Below are 20,117 nucleotides of genomic sequence, written 5' to 3' on the forward strand. Positions count from 1 at the left end.
ACAGTTCTCACTTCCAGATCCAGATCCCAAACCCCACCCTCTGGCAGTCGCCCCGCCAAGGGGGCGGGTGGGGCGCCTGAATCTTATCTCCCGGCTCCGCCTCCAGGGGGCTGAGGAGTTTCTGAGCCGGGGCGCTCGGCACCGGCTGCTGCAGAGAGACCGGTCTCCAGGCGCAGCGCTGCCAACCGGATTCAGCCCAGGTTTTCCCCGGTCCGGGCTTGTCATTGCCTGGGACACCTGGTCCTTCTGGAGCACCACGCAGCTGGCTGTGACTGCAACCCTGAACCTGGACACTCGCACCAGGTAAGGCAACACCACCGTCTCTCCTTTCTTAGCCAGAGTGACGTCTAGGGGACTTCGGGCTGACCCTCCGGGGACTGCAATTTGATTTGTTACGTGACGCGAGGGTGCAGTTTTCCCCCTGGTGCTGAGGCAGGGGGTGAACTGTCCGGTAAAATTCCTGCCCAGGCTGAAGTCTGAGAGAGGTCAGGGTCTGTCTTGCAAATTTCCCTTGTGTTCATAAACCTCGGGAGGTTACCTGGGAGCGGATTTCTGCCTCAGAGTTTGGCCTCTGAGATAACATACAGTGATTAACTCCTGGAAGCTCATCCCCACTCTGCCTTGGTCTTCTTGGAAGTGTCCCTAGCTCGGCTGGGAGCGCCACGCTGAGCATCCAGGACAGTGGGTCTGGGTCTGTGTGGTGTGGACCAGAGGTTCTTTTCTTAAAAAACAAAAACAAAAACAAACAAACAAAAAACCCTTTAAATATATATTATTGGTTGTACATATCGTGTACAATATGACGTCTAAGAGCTATCTTTAGCAACCTTAAAGATAAGGTTACTGTACAAGTAGACTTATTCCTGGAGTGGAGGTTTTTTTTTTTTTTTTTTAATGTTGCTTAATTGACACCCCTGACCAGTTAATCACAATCTCTGGGGGTGGGACTATGGGTAATCAGCATAAAGAAACAAAACAAAACAAAAAACCCAAAGAAACAAAAACCAAAACGGATCTCAGATTTCAACCTGCAATGGAGAGTTTAGGAAGAAGTGAGTGAAAGCAGTGATTCTCCAAGTGTGGTCTCTGGGCTGTAGCAGCACCACCTGGGAACTTTCTAATGTACAAAATCTAGGGCGCTGGCTCCACCCACTGAATCTGAATCTCTGGGGTTGGGGCCAGCAATCTGTTTCAATAAACCCTCTAGCTGATGCTAGTGCTTGCAGTTTGAGAACTCTGGGGTTGGATTTCAGTTAGGGTAAGGGCAGACACCTGTAAATTCCCCTTTCTAGAGGAAAGAAGAAAGAGACTACTTTCCAGAAAACCTTAGGTATTCATCAGTAGGGTTTTGCCTATGGTAAAAACAAAACACAGAACTTTGTAGGTTCCAATAAAGGACCATAAAAGAACCATAATTTCTAGTAATTATTACATTGTAGAGTTTGCATACTTTATTTAGGAGAGAATAAGATTTTTTTTTTTCCTTTTCCAAGAGCTAAAATAAAACCAAGATGAAACACAGATGAGTCTTCTAGTTGTAATAACATGAGTCTTTGGCTCCTGATGAGATAATCCTAGATCATCCCTGACATCAGTGCACATTACAGGCATTCATATATAGGACTTTTTTCTCCCTAAAGTAGTTGGGGGTTTGAGGGATTAACTACATTCTCATAAGTGAAAGAATTCAGCGATGCAGTCTCTGGATTATTCAAACGGATGTTTCCCTCTTTCTCTTTCTCAATAGAGATCTGAAATTTCAAAATTTTGGCTTAAAAAACTCTAGCTGTTTTAAGCCACTAATACTGAAATAGAATGACTTTGCAAATGGGCTTAAAAGGATTAGAAAACCTGACATTGGATAAGAAAATCTAGACTAGGCAAAACTCCAGTCCCAGCCCATGTGTGCTGTAGTGAACATGGTGCTCACTGTACCAAGACTTTCTGTACAGAGAATATTTATTTTACAAGCTGTGATCTTCTACACCAATTTGTCACTGAGGTATATACACTTGTTAAGGAACAGGTACTAAGCTTATGTTTAGAGAATGGGGGAAGTGTAGGTAGGGGATAGGAACAGAAGCCTTGTTTTAAGGCAGATCCAGGTTCAAACCTGCTCTTTTACTTCTCCATGCTCTTGAATGCTTGCATAATTTTCCTCATCTATAAAAGAGGGACTGGAAGTGTCGTATAACACTTACTCTTACTTTTCACATTGTTATCAGAGTTAAATGAAGTAATAATTCTAAAGTGTCTAGAATAATATATTAAATATTTGTTAGCTGAAAATACACAAAACATGTATACTCAAAACCAAGAGCAAAAAACTAACTGTAAATATCAAATTTAAAAATTTGTTGATACGTGATCAGATTTTTGTATTTATATGAGCCCTTAGAGTGGAATTTACAATTTTTCCTTTCTACCAGAAAGTGAATATATGGACATCCTCAAATAATCTTTCCAATTATGTTGGGTGTTTTATATGGAACTTTCTAAAAAAATTTTTCAGCAGATTAGCTTCAAATCAATAGCCTCCTCTTTTTCTAATTACTGACTGTGGTAAGGATTTGACTTTTGGTGGAGCTTGTACTCTATTAACTTTCACATTTTTAAAGAGTCTTAAAATCTGACTTTTCAGAATACTGTTTTTTATATAAAAAATGTAAGCCATGGGAAAGCATGTAAAAGTAACAGGGTGCAATCTCCAAGGTTAGGAGTACTGCCTGCTGTTTCTTAGCTCTTAACAGAATACATGAAACCTTATCCAGCTACATCAATGTTTGTTCAAGAAAATAGAAAAATGAGGACACAGAACAAGGACAAGCCTAAACTGGCAAAAAGGGTAGGTGAAGTAATTGAAGAGTCCTTTTCTTCCTCAACTGCAATCATTTCAAAGTGCTTTGAACTATGTTCACACAAAATCTACACCTTTTACATTATTAGACTGGAAGATCATCTCTATGATCTTCTTAGGACCAAAAAGCTCTAGTGAGAAATATTTATGGTATTTAATCCAAAAAATTAGTTTCAATTCTCTTAAATTTCTGTGATAAGTATAATATTAGATGTCTGAAAATGTCTTTTTATATCTTGTATCTTTAAGTGCAAGAATATAAGTTGCCCATTCCCTATCCTGTGTGACTTCTGGAAGACTAGACAGAGAGCAAGTGCCAGCCCATAATCATCTTAGTAAATGTTCTATTCAAGAAATCAAGTCATTAGGATATTTTAAAAATTACAATTTAATGTTATAAATATGTATACATATACACAAAACCAAAAAACCTAAACCAAAATCCTAACTCCCAAACACCAAAATGAAAACAAGTTGAATGGAATTAGAATTGGATGTTATTAAATTAAATGTAATTACAGCTTACTGTAAGTAGGGTATTCTATTTGGCTTGCTATGAAATAACTTTAAAAAGAAAGATTAGAGAAACATCTGTTGATGGGGAAAAAAGAAGGCATGTGGAAGCAAATTCAAACTCAGTAATCAAATCAAGTGTTCTGGATAATTTAACTGAAAAGCTAAGAGAGTTTGATGTCGCAATTCAGAGTGATAGATGTGGCAGCACTGCTTGCAGTGAGTGGCCAATTAGAAATGATCAATACTGCATTGCCTCATGGTGACATTACAATCCTCCACTGGTAGGCACAAGTGCCAGAGCAGATACAATCATCTAGAAGTCAGCTTAATTAGGCTTGGTTTACATAACCTGGCTCACTTAGAAATGTTTTGATGAGCATTACCTGGAATTCATTTAGGTTCACTTCAGAGTTCTATTTGTTCCATCATGCATGGTTTTACTATTAAGGCCAATCTTGAAACTCTTGTGAGCAAAACACATCACAGGAAATGGATATGTGTTTGTATTTTATATTTATTGTTTTTGGATTATATTTCTCAGCATTCGATAGTAAGTCTTTAGCTTGATTCATTATCATTTTTGTGAGAAACAAAGCTGAAATGTTTATTTCTGGCATGTGGTTCAATCTCACACAAAGAAAATTAGCCATGGGGGCTGAGTTCCCCCAATTTTCTGCACATACCCTTGGTTAAAGACACACACTGTGTCCAGACTGTCTAGCTCTGAATCCTGGCCCTGTCACTAGTTGTTTGAGTTTGGACAAGTTACATAATTGGGGTTATAGGACCCATCTCAGAGAGTTGTTGTGAGGAGAAAGCTTCTTAAGATACCGTCTGTCTCATAGTAAATGCTTAATTAGAATCTACTGATATTTTACTCTGGACACTAAGGAATGGTTTAAACTGAAGCTCTCTTTTTAAGCTCTCCTTTCTCTTTTTACCTCTGAAACTGGGACCCTCAAAGCAAATAGGAATTGAGGTTATTAACACATATATGTTCATTTCATGGTTTTTATGTTTCAGCTAGTGGAAGAATTTATGTCAGAATAAATGACATACTTGAAGGTTCTCAGAAACTAGTACAACATTTTGAACAACATTGCTAAAAGGTCCCAGGTGAAGTTGCTACTACTGACTAGAGACCACACACTGAGAATCATGGTTTTGATCCACCTTCCCAGATCAACTGGGCACTTGAAATCTATTTTTTTTTTTTTTTTGTAAAGACTACTCTGTATGAATGTTTTGCAATTTTATTGTGAAATGGAGTAGTCACACTTTTTATAAAGAGAGGCCTTATAAAATGTCTGTACATTAGCTATATCCACAGGATTCCTGTGTATTCATACAATTTTTAGAATGGGAAAGGGCATTAGTATTTGTGTAATGTAAGTGGGGAAACAGACTTGGAGATATTCTCAGAGCTAATAATAGTTATTGGTGGCATTGATTAACAACTCAAATTTGCTGTGTTTTCTGCTCAGTATGTTTTTCATTTAACTATTTAGCCTTCTGAAATATTGGGTAATGTTCACAAAGAGGCACAAAATCCATGTTGTAGAGTACTATCAGAAAACTGTAGAATTCTACTGCCTGTCACACTTATCCCAGTTTGATTTCAGGAATATTTATTTAAAAGATTTCCTTAATCATAAAGCAGTGTCAGCAATATTTACAACATCAAGAAAATACATTTATTGCATCCATTGTGAAAACAATAATTTGCTCACTATGGTTTCTCTTTTCAAAGGATTCCATTTAGTTTTTTTCTCTTTGTTGTTAATGTGGCATTTTGGTTTTTATTAAGAAAATGCAGAGATATCTTTGAAAATTTCAGGAAACTCTGAGAATTTTCTCAAGTCCAAGTTTGGTGACCTCCTGGGCCTCCTGCCAGCTGCCGGTATTTGATGCAGCAGTGTTTTTATTTTGATTTATTTTCATCTAGGTCAATTTGGCCATGGTTGCAGCAATGCATTACCTATTAATCATTCATTTATACAGTTCTTTGTGTCAAGAAGAAAATTAAGAACCAAGAACATTTAAAAAAAATTGGTAAATCAAAGCAAAAAGAAGTTCTAATGAAGTTTAAGCTTTATGAAAACTTCATTCTTCTGAAAACATTATTTGAAAACTTATTTTTATGCTTTTACTATGTAATTACTAAATAAAAACTAACACTTAAAGTGTTTAGTTATATTTTGATGGTAAAATTTCAAATCTTCAGGTGATTAAGTTATTGAAACAACTTCCTAGAATATAGACTTAACATGTTAAACCTTCTGTGTATTTGTTACTTTATTAGGAAGAGAGAGTTTGATTCCACTCATAGGGTGTGTCTAAGCATGTGTTTTGCAGTGGCACCCAGAAGAAGATAGAATATTCCAGATAAGCCAGGGAGGAACATTCCTGGTAAGTGTTCAGCCATTCATCAAATAGCTAGTAAGTGCTTACCAAGTATCTGGCTATGTTAGATAAAGGGAATTCAGAAGAAAAGTTGCTAAGTTCCATCTAGTGAATCTGTTCATAGTCAATTGGCAACTTTGCTTTTGAAAATGGAAAACTCCTTTCAGTTTATTATGTAAAATAACATTTTATAAATATCCTGAGTTGAAAAAAACAAATAAGGCAAGAATAGTTCTGATTTAAATTTAGAAAAGTCAACAAGCATAGCACAATGGATGTCTTACTTGATTTCTTCTCAATCTGTTTTTGATTATCAATTGCAATTATGCCACGTATCAATTGTTGGGGTTCAATATAATTTGAAGGAGTATCTTGGCACAAAGTGGAGAGATCATCCAAGACAGGTATTGCGAAGAAGGTGAATAACCAGGGTTCTGCAAATGAAGAAACTCTTTGCTATTTCCTTTAGAAAGTCAGTTTTTCCTTTTGGCACTCTGCTTTGCAATCATTAGATGGCTCCTTTACTTTTCTCTCACTGTTTAAACCACTGGTTAGCTAATACCTGTGGGCTGAGGTTTGGAAGAGAAACCTTGAGAGAATGTGAGATAGAACTTGCGCAGCAGGGAAGACTTGTGACTTGATTAGCTTGGGCCACTGAAACAACATACTATGGAGTGTATGGCTGAAAATCTAGCCAGAATTGCAGGGCTTTAAAAAAGTTTTTCTTAATTAAAATACAGCAACAGCAATTGACTTCTCATAGAAATTTAGTTCTCACAGTTCTGGAGACTTGAAGTCTAAGATCAAGGTGCTGATATGTGAAGGTCCTGATGAGTACTCTTCTCCTTGCTTGCAGACAGCTTTTTACTGTGTGCTCACATGGCGGAGAGAAAGCAACAAGCTCTTTTCTGTCTCTTCTTGTATGGGAATGGCCCATCCTAAGGGCTCCACCATTATAATCTGATTATTTCCCAAAGCTGTCTCTCAAGTACCATTGCACCAGGGAGTTAAGGGTCCACCATATGAATTTGAAGGTGTGGGACACATTTCAGATCATAGCAACATAATGATTGTCTTAACTAGAGGGGTGTAGACAGAGTTCCTACTTTGGTTCCTATGGACTGAACAAAAAACAGGCGAAAAGGGAAGGTGAAATGCAGAGTTCTTAGTGGCAAGTGGAAGCATTTAGATTATAGCTATTTTATTTTTATTTTGACTTATTTTGATCTAGGTCAATTTGGCCATGGTTGCAGCACTGCATTACCTATTAATCATTTGTTTATACAGTTCTTGGTGTCAAGAAGAAAATTAAGAACCAAGAAAACTTTTGGTTATCTAAATTAAATTCTTGCATATTTAGATAGCTATAATCTAAACTATATATCATCTATATTACCATTGAATAACAGTAATTGAAATGTACTAAGTGCCAAATAAACAGACATTCTCATTATTTTAAAGAAGATCCTGGGCCAGGAAATGGTTTCTTAGCCCAGCCTTCTCCCAACTTATTGAAAAGTTGGTAACTTAGAAAAGCCTGGGAGAGCTGCACATGTATGACTGTACAAGATTCCTTTTATTTTGCTGTTTGCATATTTTTCTCTTTCCTTGGTTAGAAGCACCATTAAAGGCCATCATGGGCCATGTAAAAGTTGTATCTTAGAGCATCTGTCTGTAGAGTTTAAGTCAATGTCAAGTAGCAAATCCTTTAGGAAGTTAGTCCACTGAGAAATGTAGAATTTATTCCTTCCTAAGATTCCTATTGACTTATGTTGCAGTCTGTTTCAGGCTATTATAACAAAATACCTGAGGCTGGGTGACTCATAAAAAACAGAAATTTATTTTCTCATAGTTCTCTAGGCTATGAAGTCCAAAGTCAAGGTGCCAGCAGGTTTGGTTGTCTGGTGAGTTCTGTTCTCTATTTCCAAGAGTGTACCTTGTCTTGGAATCTTCAGGAGGGGAGGAAACACATCTCCTTGTGTGACATTAGGCAGAAGAACAAACTAGCTGAAAGCCATGTAAAGCCTCCCATTCATGAGAGAAGTCCTTCTGGACTAATTGCCTCTTCAACATATTTCCTCTTAATACTAACACTTGATAACTCCTGACTTGGAGGGAACATATTCAAACCAGAGCAGCATGTTTCTTGCACATGCACTGAAGATAGATATTACTGTGAATGTTGAATAATAAAATAGCTGATCTTTTTCTTTCAAAAAAGTCACAAGCTCTTTTTCATGGTACCTAAACAGATTTCTCTTTGACTTCCATGTGGGAATTATATAAAAGTGTTTTCCATTGGTCCTTTCAACACTTGAAAAAATTGCTGATTCTAAATTATGGGCTTTTTGAGGGAAATCATGTTTATATGAGTAATCAAATTATATTTTTGAGCTCTAAATTGTATGGTTCCCAATATGTTAACAGTTATATTTGGGTGATGATATGATAGATTTTGTTTTTCTAGTTTTCTTTTTTCTGTATTTTTTAATACTCTTGCATTGCTTTTATAATGAAGAAATGGATATGGATATGTAGTTACATGCTTTGTAGATGAAAACATTTGGAATTAGAATTTTGAATTCACATACATATAAGAGGTAATGACTGTCAGAGTGTAATTAATTCATGTTCCTGTAATTCATAAAGTACATATTATGCCAGATTTACTTCTAAATATAGTGTACGCAAATTAGAGATAGCAATGTTGGACTAAAATGAAACAAGACTTTTTTTTTTTAAAAAAAGCAGTAAATATTACTTCTTATGAATGCCCAAAGAACATTATGTACTCAAATAAAACCAGGCCATGTCAGGTCATAATTAAGACATGGATGACAATACCTATATGACCTTATAAATGCTATTTGACCTTTGAAAGCTTAATTTGCCATCAAGTGATAAATCACAGGAGCTACTTTATAGTGTAGTTGGGAGCATTAAAGAAAACAATATGCATAAACTCTCTGGTGTGATGCCTGGTGACAGAAAATAATCAAATAAGCTCAAATTAGTTACTATCCTAAGTACTGATATTCTCCCTACTTGTAAGCTTTGTCACACTTAGGTTTGAACACCTGTCTTTTGGAAAGCTTGTTGCTTCTTTAGATGAGAATATCTTTATATACCTGGGTCACGGACCAGATACAAATTCAGATCCCAGCCATTATTCACCTTATTGTGGGAGAGAAGAAAGTGAGAATGCAGGGGGAGCTGCTGTTTGAAGCTGGCAATGCATGTGCAGTTCTAATAGAGGCTTTCAAAACTGACTTCATGACTATAAGTATGGGTCTGAGGCTGTTATCCTTAGCCACAGGGCCCAGTTTTGGAAGACCACTATAGTGGTTGTATGGGATTGAGGATATCTTCAGGTTTCACTTGCAGTTCAGGTAGTTTGTCATGAGCTCTTGAATTTAGCAACAGTAGAGTTCTTTTTGGTTAGGGTCATAGCCCTGATCACAACTTTATGAAAATTAGAAGGCTTTACTCTGGGTAGATGTGGCCTTGGGTTTCAGTGTGTACTGTCTCTTCAGCCAGGTGCCTTCATGCTGCTGCATTAGTTCATCCATTTAGTCAGCCCTTTCCATCCATAAGACTAGGTGCTAGGGATGCAGCAATTAATAAGACATAATCCCTGTTCTCACACACTTATAGACTCTTAAGTCAACTTCCCCATAGATGCCCTGATCTGTCATTGATTGTCATTCCACCATGTTCTTCACCGAAATCAGCTGATGTTTATAGTAGAGTACTTTGAAGAGGTTGTTGATTGCCTCCACACCCATAATGTGAAAGTTTATAGTTGGAGTCTGTGGTCAGATCTATGGTCTCTTCAGATCTCTGTGAGGTCTCTGTATTTAATGTACATAAGTTTTTGCACAGTATTTACACCAAATATGTAGTCTATTAATGAAAAACCAAAACCATCGTAAATAGAATTGGATGAGACTCAAGAGAAGCAAGCCATGGAGAGTCCAAGGAAAATCAGAATCAATTGTTTTTTAGACTATACATCTAAGATCACAAAAAAAAGTGTGAATATTTTTGATCTCCAATTCATTCTAAATTAGTTAATTAAATGAATGTCTGGCCTGTTACCTACATAGAAAGAATAGTTAGAGCCATGTGTGCATCTGTGTTTCTTTAACTGTGTCTCTAAATACTTTTAATTTTTAGCTGGGTAGTGTAATTTCACAGTAGACATTTTTGGCCAGACCTAATGTTATTAAATAAGCTCAAATGATTTAATAAGTTTGTGCATTTTGAATGTTTCTACACCATTTTGGATATGGTTGCTAAATTGAATTCCAAATCTCCCTTTCAGTATTCTGCCATATTTTTGAGTTTTGGACCTAAAATATCTTAAGCGACACTAGGGAAGCAATTATAATTTTAAATTTTCAAGCTTGATTTAAATACTAATGAATTAAATGAAAACTGAATGTTTAAGTAAATTTCCTCTTTATTCATTATTTGATTCTATCCCCAAATATAAGCCTTTATCATAAGAAGAAAAAACTTTTTATTTCTTATTTTCATCGTTTTAGAATGCCAATCCCTTTGGGGAGGCGAATAATTTTCCCCTGGGGGTGTCCTTATGACTCCATTTACAGCTGAAAACTTTCCAAGCTGCACTGAGGAAGAGATGTAGCATGCAAGAGATTGCTACTGTTATTTTAGAGTATAGATTTTCAGATTTTCCTCTTTTTTTTGTCTTTCACAACCTTTCTTCTTCTAAGATTTTTGTTTTTTCAAGCCATCTGCAGATATGTTCTAAGGGAATGGGGGGAAGGAAAAAGGCATGTTCTGTTATCTGCAAAAGCTTTAAGAATGGATTTTGGCTTTTGTAACTATTTTTCTCATTAGAGAGTTAGGAAGTTTTAAGTGAAAAAAAAAAAAAGGAATTCAGATGTAGTAAGAAGGTGGCATACAGGCATGCCCAAAGAAGCTGTTGCTGTATATTTCATCACTTCTACAGCAAGTAGATGTTGATGATTATAAGAATATTGAATATGTGCTATCTGAAAAACTAGACAAGCAACGAATCAGCAAGTTTCTTTTCAGTGGCTAGTAGGTAGGTAGTAGAGACATGAGATCATGGTCCCAGGGGCTTTATGATATAGTTGTGAGGTGGACTACTTCAAATAAAACTTTTTAGGAAGCACAATAATACTTTGTGTAATGAAGCACCAAATGGTCTAACAGTGGAGGTAAGCACTGTGGATGAAATGATCTGTTTTTGCCATAACTGACTTCATGAGGGCACCAGGATATGAAGCAGCATCTTGAAACATGATTGGATTGGGCAAATGTTTCAGATTAGACACATTGTGGTTTATATAAATCATGAGGCTGGAAAGAATCTTACAAATAATTGTTGTTTGTAATGCAAGTAATTTTTATCCGAATAATTCTTGATGTTCTAACCCCTGCCTGTAACATACCTAATGAGTACACATTTTATGTCAGACCCTGTCAGTGATGGGAAGCACTCAGTTTTAGGGGCATCCCCATCTATTAAAAAGTTTTTCCCCTTAAATTAGACCCTGAACTTCCTTCCTGGAGTTTCCAAACTTTGGATCTAATTCTGTGCTTTGGGAGAGGCAGGAAGAAGCTAATTTCATTTTTGTGTGGCAGTCTTACCAGCATTTGAAGACAACCAACATTTTGCCCCAAGGGGAGCATCATCATATCCTGAAATCACTTTTTTTTTTTTTTGAGGAGGAGGTTTGGAGTCGTATCTCCATTGTGGTTGGCTTTCCCTGGACACATTCAGTTTTAATTCTTTCAGCCTGGGGCTGGTGCCACACCTCAGTGGCAGAGTATATACTTAGCATGGGCAACACCCTGGCACTTCCAAAGAGAGGTAGAAAAAAGAAAATTATTCTCTTGAACCATTGGTTGATGAGTAGAAGGGGTGTAGTCCTGTTCTTTTCTCAGTTTAACATAAGACCAAATGAATTGTTGGCAGTCAGTTCTCACTAATGGCTTCAGTTTGCCATCAACTAAGACCTTCTGGTTTACTCAGACCTGCTGCTGTTAAGTTATTTGATTCCTTATCCAGCATTCTACAGTTCAGACTCTGGATCCCAGAAATTAATGTGTGTTTCTCTTGGATTTTGATTTGTTGCAATCGACCCATTATTCATTCAGTTGAGATAATTTTTAACCCCAAATCTTTTGTTCAGTCACATAGATGAGCTGTTCTTTTTCTGGAAATTTAATTTGCTGTCATCATCGCCCTCACTCAAAGTACAGATAACCCACTGGAGAGGGTAAATGACAGAGTTGTAAACATATCATTAGGAACCTCCTATCAGGCTGACATTGGGTGTTAACTCTCCACTGGGGAGACATTTAATTAGTTTTATATGTGATTTACTTTTCCATTCATTTTTGAATTGTCATGGGCACAGTATTCTGATGCTAGCCTAGTACTCCTCTCATAGAAGTATAGGTTAGTTTGATTGATTTTTTGGGTACTTGGCTAGCATTGCATGTTGTTCAGTGAATCATTCTTCTGTAAATTTTTTAAGTGCTCACTGCCAGTTGTGAGGTTTAAAATATTTAACAATCAGAAAGGCCAGAATATCCATCAGAGTGGGCACAGCCCACATGAGAATGTATGTGAGCACACACTCCACATAACAACACTGGCTTACCAGCTGGGTATGGGCCGTGTTCACAACTGACCCACCAGCTTGTAGTTTTACTCAAGGTATATATTTTATTGTTAGTTATCTTTTCCTTTTTCCTTATTTCTTTCCCTGTTGTATTGTATCAAGTGGGCTTGATATAACTTGCCTGATCGGAATGGAAGATTTGTGGGTAAAGTAGCAAACAAGATAGTTCAATCTATGGAACCAGGAGTTCTTGAGTAAGAGTGGTCACTGAAACAGTAGAGCATGCTGTATTTTCTGGATGAGAGGCAGTGGTCATTTAGCTAAGAACACGTTTGTTAATAGGATGCTAAAAAGAAGAAGACTGAAAGAAAATGACCCATCAAGAGAAAGGACAGCTGTCAAAAGATGAATATGAAAAATCACAAGAGTGATTCTCAAGCAGTGTGAAGTAAGGAGTGAAGTGTGGGGGTGAGATAGGCCACTGATTTGGGAAGTGAGGAGGTCATTAATAGCTAGGTGAACATTTCCATTTGTCATAGGGATGGAAGTATAATTTTATTATATTTTAGATAATGTGAATGGTGAGCTTTTGAAGCTGTAAGAGGTGCACAGTAATTGATTGAGAAGTATGGTCAATGGAGAACCAGAGAGAAAAATATATAGGACAAAGAAGATTTAAGCAAAGGAAACTTAACCTTTCTGCCCATCTAGTTGCCATTACAATTTTGTTATAAAATGTTTCTTTATTTAAAGAAGATGTCATAATGAATGAACAACTTACCCTTTAGTACTGTGTTCTTGCTTGGTACTTGGAAAAATCTTTTTGGCTCAGTTAGTAAAGTGCTGATTCGTTTATGGAGTATCTACCAAGAGAAATACAAAGATATGTGCTCTTCCAACTTGGAAAAAAAATCAGTCCTGTTCATCTATATGTGTGAAGGGGGAGGAATTTGGAATATAAAGGGAAAAGAGGAGGCTCAGTCCAGGTTGAGAACCCCTTATTTGAGAAACTTGGGACCAGAATATGGATTTTGGAGTTTTTGAATTTTTGAATACAGTTTATCATGGGGATTGGATCCAGACTTAACACAGAATTCATGTGTGTTTTATATACACCGTGTACACACAGTCCAAAGGTAATTTTATGCAATACCTTTAGTGTGCCTGTGTTTTGACTGTGACCCATAACAAAAGGGAAGGTGCGGAAAGTTTTCACTTGTACCATCAAGTTGGAGCTCAGTTTAGAAATTTGGAGCACTTTGTAGTTCATATTTTTTAATTAGAGATGCTCAAACTGTGTAAGAACCCACTGGAGAAGTGCTAGAGCTTTCTGATGCCCAGTGATGTACATCTGTAATCCTAGTGACTTTGGAGGCTGACGCAGGAGGATGGTAAATTCAAAGCTATCCTCAGCAACTCGGTGAAGCCCTGTCTCAAAATAACAAAATAACAATAGCAACAAAAGGCTGGGGATGTAGTTCAGTTGTAAAGCACTCCTGGACAATCCCTAGTACCAACAAAGAAAAATAAAAAAAAAGAAAGAAAAAGTTTTCTGTGTATCATTGTGAATGAATTTCAAATAAATCCTTCCAAATAGTTCTAGGCTGTGATTATGCTTCATTTTAGCCTTCTTCAGAACCTGAGCTAGGGCTCCCTTCCTTCCTAAAGCATGTCTTGCGTTTATTTTATAAGTTGTTATTCCTATTTTAAAAAGTGTAAATAATGGAGTTTTACTCAGTCTTAAAAAAGAATGAAATAATGGCATTTGCTGGTAAATGGATAGAAATGGAGAAAATCATGCTGAGTGAAAAAGCCAGACTCAAGAAAATCAAGGGTCGAATGTTTTCTCTCTCATATGTGAAAACTAGAGCAAAATAAGGGAAAGGAGGAGGTCAGGGAGGAGATCAAATATCATAAAGATAGAGGCAAAATCAGTGGAGTAGAAGAAGGAGAACTAGCATGAAGAGGGAAGGAAGGGAAAGGGAAAAAATATGGAATGAATTTAACAAAACAAAATCGTGTTATATCCATATGTAAACATACCAAAGGGAATTTCACTTTATGTATATATAGAAGAAAGAAGTTTAGTAGAGGAAGGAGAATAAGGGTAGGGAGTGGGGGAGGAAAGGTAGGAGAACGGAGATTGAAATTAAACTCTTTGCATGTATGATTTTGTCAAAATGAACCCCAATACTATGTATATACATGTATAATTATAAGGCTCTAATTTAAAGAGTGTTAAGACTCAGGTTTATAATGTCTTATTTGGGTTTTCAACTTCTTCGTAGAGAAGACACACTTACACAATTGCTGGGAGGGCGGGCACAGTATCTGTCAGGAGCAGATGTTAACTGTTAATTGGATGCATGGGGAACTCTAAGTTCTTCAGAAGGGTTCCTGTAGAGCTGGACCAGATGCATCAATTCCCATATTGCCAGCATGTGTGTCCAGTCTCAGGACATACATTTTATTTCTAGAATGCTGTTTTTTTTTTCAGTAACAAATTCAGATTGAAGTTTACTTTGAGAAGGTTGTTGGGGGAAGGTGGTAAATTTTTTTTCATTTTGTCATTCTATTCTACAACTAATTCGTAGTTTTCATCCTCTAGTAATTGTTTTGGTGAGGGTGAATGATAATGAATTTTTGAGTTCTTTAGTATCTAGAAGTTTAAAATGTTTAAAAGTGCATTTTTTTTTTTTTTTTTTTTTTTTTTTTTTTTTAGCTAGGCCCTGAACTATTTTCCTGAAGAATTTTCAAAGTTTGTCTCATTTCTTTTTTGGCTCATTTTTGTCATAAGTAATCTCTAGACAATCTCAATTACATTTCTTTTATGTGTCTTCTACCTTCTCCTCCCCCATATACATGGAAACTCATTGGATTTTTGCTTTATTTAACTTATGATTTTTCACCAAAATGCGTCTAAAATAAGTCTTTTTTTGCTATTCAAGCAGTTTGGTGTTTGTGAGACTCTTACTGTCTAAAGATTCAAATGTTTACTTGGCACTGAAAACTTTTCTTTTACCTGTTCCCTCATTATTTATCCATATGCTTAGTTTTTCCTTCAGAAATTTCTTTTTAAATATTTTGTAAAATCTGACCTTTTGCATTGTAATCTGGCAGAATTCTTCAACTTGATTTTTCTATCTAGCTGTTTCCCATTCAGCTATGCCCATCATTAATTTTTTAATTTTCCAAGATACTAATTGGTTCTTTCCTTTTTAATGCATCAATAGTCTTACATATGTCTAATTATATTAATTGCATTTAACTAATTGCACTTTTTTTTTTTACTATTATGCTTCTATGAGAGCCAGTTATTAAATTTGCTGAGTTTAAAGTCTTCCTCCATGATGCTGGATTTTACTGAATACTGTTCACTCTTATTTGTACATGCCCATCAATATGTTTGCAATTTCCTATTTAATACTATGTGGATATTTTTTTTCTGTTCACTATAGCTTGCCCCCAGTGATTGGTGTTAGGCAGTGTACTAATGTCTTCTCTTCTGACCATGACTCCTTCTTGCTCCTCTTGGGTTTGGCTAGGCAGGGAAGCTATCTGAGGCTCATTTTGCCAGTGCATTTTGCCCTCTTCTTCCTCATTTCTGTAAACCATTCCCTTCTCAGTCTGATAGGCATCTAATTCTACTGGGGTAATTTTTCTTCTCCTGCTTTGAATCCCTTTTCTTTAGGCTCTGAGTGACACTGTTCTTTTGATGCTCTAACAATATAGGTCATGGGGTTGTGAAGTTATCATGTTCAGTATTAATCCGACAATATTCAAAATCACCTGTAATTGTAGAAAGGAATGAAAATCATTTTGGTGTTTGCTTTGTCATTGGTGGTATGAAGTGAACATTTTGAATCAAGTAATATAATATGTGGACCATTTGAATCATTCCCTTGGACCACTAGGTCATATGACTCTGGGGAATCTTGTTCGCAAGTTATTATGAAAAGCAATCGGATGATGTAGTAAAAAAGAGCATCTTCTTTTGGATAAAATCTTACATATTGGAATTCTGAGACCACACTTGGAACTTGCTCTAAAAATGTCAGTTTTCCAGGATTAATAAAGTCCAATGCAGCTGTTTCTGTTTTAAACCATTGAATAAAAAAGTCTACATAACAGAATGTAACCAACTAACTTGAGTGAGAAATGAAGCATGAGGGTTTCTCATTTCATGAGTTTCCTCACATTGTAGGAGGCAGATTTGATAATCATAATGTTATTGTCTTGAATTTATGTGTTGTTATCCCTTTTAGGGCTTTTTTAGTAAAAAAAAAAATTATGCATAATTAATGGCACCATCAATGCCTATCATTTATTCTCTTTATCCCACTAGGTCTAACAGATTAGAAGTTTAAAATATATTTTAAAACACTGCATACTATTCCCAATTTCTAAGGCATTAACCAAAATATTTACTAGGTCTATTTAATATTTAATATTTGTCTAAGTCTCTCCAGTTGGTTTTTCCTAGGATATTTTCATTATTTACTCAGCTTGAAGTGTAGTGCTATCAATTTATAGAATTCCAGGTATAATTCCATTAGCATATGAAAATTAACATGTCCAATGCCCAATTGTACACCCCCACTCCACCTCTCTAGCATTTAAGGCTCTTGTACTAATTCTCTCTTGGCATACCACTTGGTCAATGGTCAAAATTCAGCTCTGGTATTTGTTTGCTAATTTTTTAATGTGTTGAGAACAATATGAAATAGTTTAGGATATCTCACATTTTAGGATTCAAAACTACACTGCAGGCATGCTGTTGGAGTTATGTAATGCTTATTATTTAAGAGGAGAAATTTCATGGGCTTATTTTTTTGTCTGGAAGTGTGAAAGAGAGACAGAGATGGGGGGGGAGAGAGACAGAGACAGAGACAGAGACACAGATAGGGAGACAGGATGAATATGAATGAGCTGTATGTCCTTAGAGCTCTGAATGGAATAGAAATGTGACAGGTGAAATTTTGATTATAAAATGTTAATTTATAGAAGATTCCTTCATTATGAATTAGGTTGTAGATCTATTTCAGAAAAATGGAAAGAAATGACTTTTTTTTATTATTTTATAAAGCTAGTTATTGACCTTGAATTTAATGGTATAAATAATTAGTAAAGTATTCAAGAGAGCAGGACTAGAGCAATTGGAAATGGAACAATCTTCAAGCTCATTCATCTCCTTTCTCCCAGGTTTTACAGAGGAGATACTGAAGTCCAGTTGGGCTTTGTTTTCTTGCTCAACTTCCTGCACTGTTGTGTCTTTATGGCCTTGTTGGGCCTGGAGTATAGTCTGACCCCCAGTACAATTCTAGCTGAATAACACCAGGAAGGAACCCCATATTGTGACTCATCATTTTTTAACAAGTTGCTGTTGTTGAATTGAATGTAATCTTTCCTTAATTAACAAATGCAGGATGTTCATCATTTTTCCATACCAGAGCTTCCTTTTATATGGTAAAAAATTGCACACTAGCTTATTTTTGAGGATGGTCTTTTTATTTTCCATTCTTTTAAACACAGTTAGTCATGATTTATTTGGTTCTCTTGAATGTCAGGATGGTAGATTATATTAGTTCCCATTGACTCTTTTTTTCCTCAGGAAACCTCATCTGACATTCTAGTTAATGGCAGTGGAGTCATCTGGGAGGTAAAAGAAGATTGTAACATGTGAGAGCTTTGTTATTCTTGGCTCTTTAGCAAGCATTTAATTTTTTATGTTTTGGGGGCTGGGCATGAAACCCGGGGCTTCATGCATGCTAAGCATATGCTTTACCACTGTGAGCTACACACCCCGCTCATAGCCAGCATTTTTTCAGCAGAAAAAAAGACTGGCTTTTGAACTGGCAGTGCTATGAAGAATAGGTTGGAAAAAACATGGCAATGTGTTTGAGGGTGGTGTTGGAAACATTGAAATTGGTTGAAACTCTTGTGTTTAAGTAAACAGTTGTAGATGTTTCACAGAGATGATTGTGTTAAGATAAATTCATTTTTGAAATGAGAAATGTGAAACTAAATTTATAAATTACTTTACCCATAAACAGACATATAGAATGAACATATTTCAGATTTGAATTTTATTGGTTGAAGATAAGTAATAAGAGTACTGAAAATTGTAGTTAGTAAGCCTGTGACAAGGAGTTAGAAATAATAGGTATTTTATAACTAAATATGGTTTTGAAATGTATTTTCTTTCCTTAAATATTAAAAAGCATAAGTAAGCATGATAAAAATTAACACCTTACAAAACATGATAATGACAATATCAATACAAAGTAAAAAAAATTACATTATCATTCATCTGGTTAAGGATGCCATTTAAATTAATAGAAAAATAGTATATATTCCTAACAGACAGGCTCTACAGAATTAAGGAAACCCTATTTGGGAACTGGAAAGTTTTTAGTTTAGGAGAAACAAAAAGCAATGGTACTCTTAATAGTTGGAAGATGCTAAAATAAAAATTGCATCATTGATTTATTGATTGAATACGCATGATACTAAAGAAACGAATAAAACTTGGACTTAGTTCTCTGAGATTGACACCATGGAGGGTGACCAAGTTTTCCCCATTTCTCATGGTAGGTAGTCAGAGGACATTGGACTTGAAGAACCTGGTCTGGGAATTGTTTTGTTTTTGTGGGTCTGACTTAGTCAAGCCTCCTTTAGAACAATGGCTCTCAAATAATTTTTTTAAAATAGAACTCACAGTAAGAAACAGATTTTAGATTGTGATACATATGCATTTATATAAAAACTGTTTCATGATATATATTTACCTTTTATATATGCACTGTGTTCTGTCCTTTCCCCTCCCATTCCATTCTATTAAGCTATATTGGTCATTGCCCCCTAAACTGACTTCACAATCTATTAAAGAATCATGATTTGTATTTTTAACAGTACTGCTGTAAAAATCCCCCATAGTTTTATTTTTGGTTGTTAGTGGTAGAGGGGAAATGAATTTTAATTTATATGTGATCTTGCTTAGTTCTGTTTGATAAGTACATTTCCATTACATGGTAGGCTCATATATTTTGGCCCAGTTACATTTCTGGATGGAATAATTTAATTTTCAGTGTAGACCTGTCAGAGCTCTTTAATTCTGCTATGGCAAATGGCTTAGCTCCTCAGACTAAAATGAAGAACATGAAGGAGAGCCACTAACCTGCTCCTAGTGGAGCAAAACATAAATCATTGCTGTTTTGATACACAGCATTTTTATATATATATTTGTTACTCAGCATAATCCAACCTATATGGTTAGCATAGGATAATTCAGTTATTTTTTTTTTTTGCTGGTCATAGACAGTATTTTTTTAAAATGTTAACTTTACCTAAAACATATACAAATTTTAAAATGTTTATTATGTCTGATTCCAAAATAATACATAATCTTTAAAGAAAACTTGGAAACAAAAAGAAATTACATCCCATAATGCTATTATATGAATGTCATTTTTATTTTTATTTTACATTTATATTTATGGCTTACTATGTAGTTTTGCATTTTAATTTTCCCCTTACTTGTATTTATGAAATGTCACTAAGTATTCTTGGATCACTTGAGTTTTGTGCTTCTATAGTACTCAATAATGTGGATGAACTGACAATTACTATTTTTGTACTGTTAACATATTTAAATTTTTTTAATATAAAGAGTTTTGATGGGTCAAAATCTGAACCTCTGCTACTCAAAGACAAATAGT

The 20,117-nt window shown here is 35.7% G+C and overlaps 1 protein-coding gene across 1 annotated transcript in view; it reads left to right on the top strand.

The window, feature by feature from the left end:
• Positions 1 to 251: 251 nt before the first annotated feature.
• Col21a1 (collagen type XXI alpha 1 chain) overlaps positions 252 to 20,117 on the top strand; it is a 169,689-nt gene continuing 149,823 nt past the window's right edge. Inside the window, exon 1 of the mRNA XM_027938296.2 lies at positions 252 to 303. The gene's annotated coding sequence lies outside the window, so the exon portion shown is untranslated. The remainder of the gene's footprint in view (positions 304 to 20,117) is intronic.

Source organism: Marmota flaviventris, chromosome 6 (genome assembly GCF_047511675.1).
Source record: "Marmota flaviventris isolate mMarFla1 chromosome 6, mMarFla1.hap1, whole genome shotgun sequence".
NCBI classification, from domain to species: domain Eukaryota; kingdom Metazoa; phylum Chordata; class Mammalia; order Rodentia; family Sciuridae; genus Marmota; species Marmota flaviventris.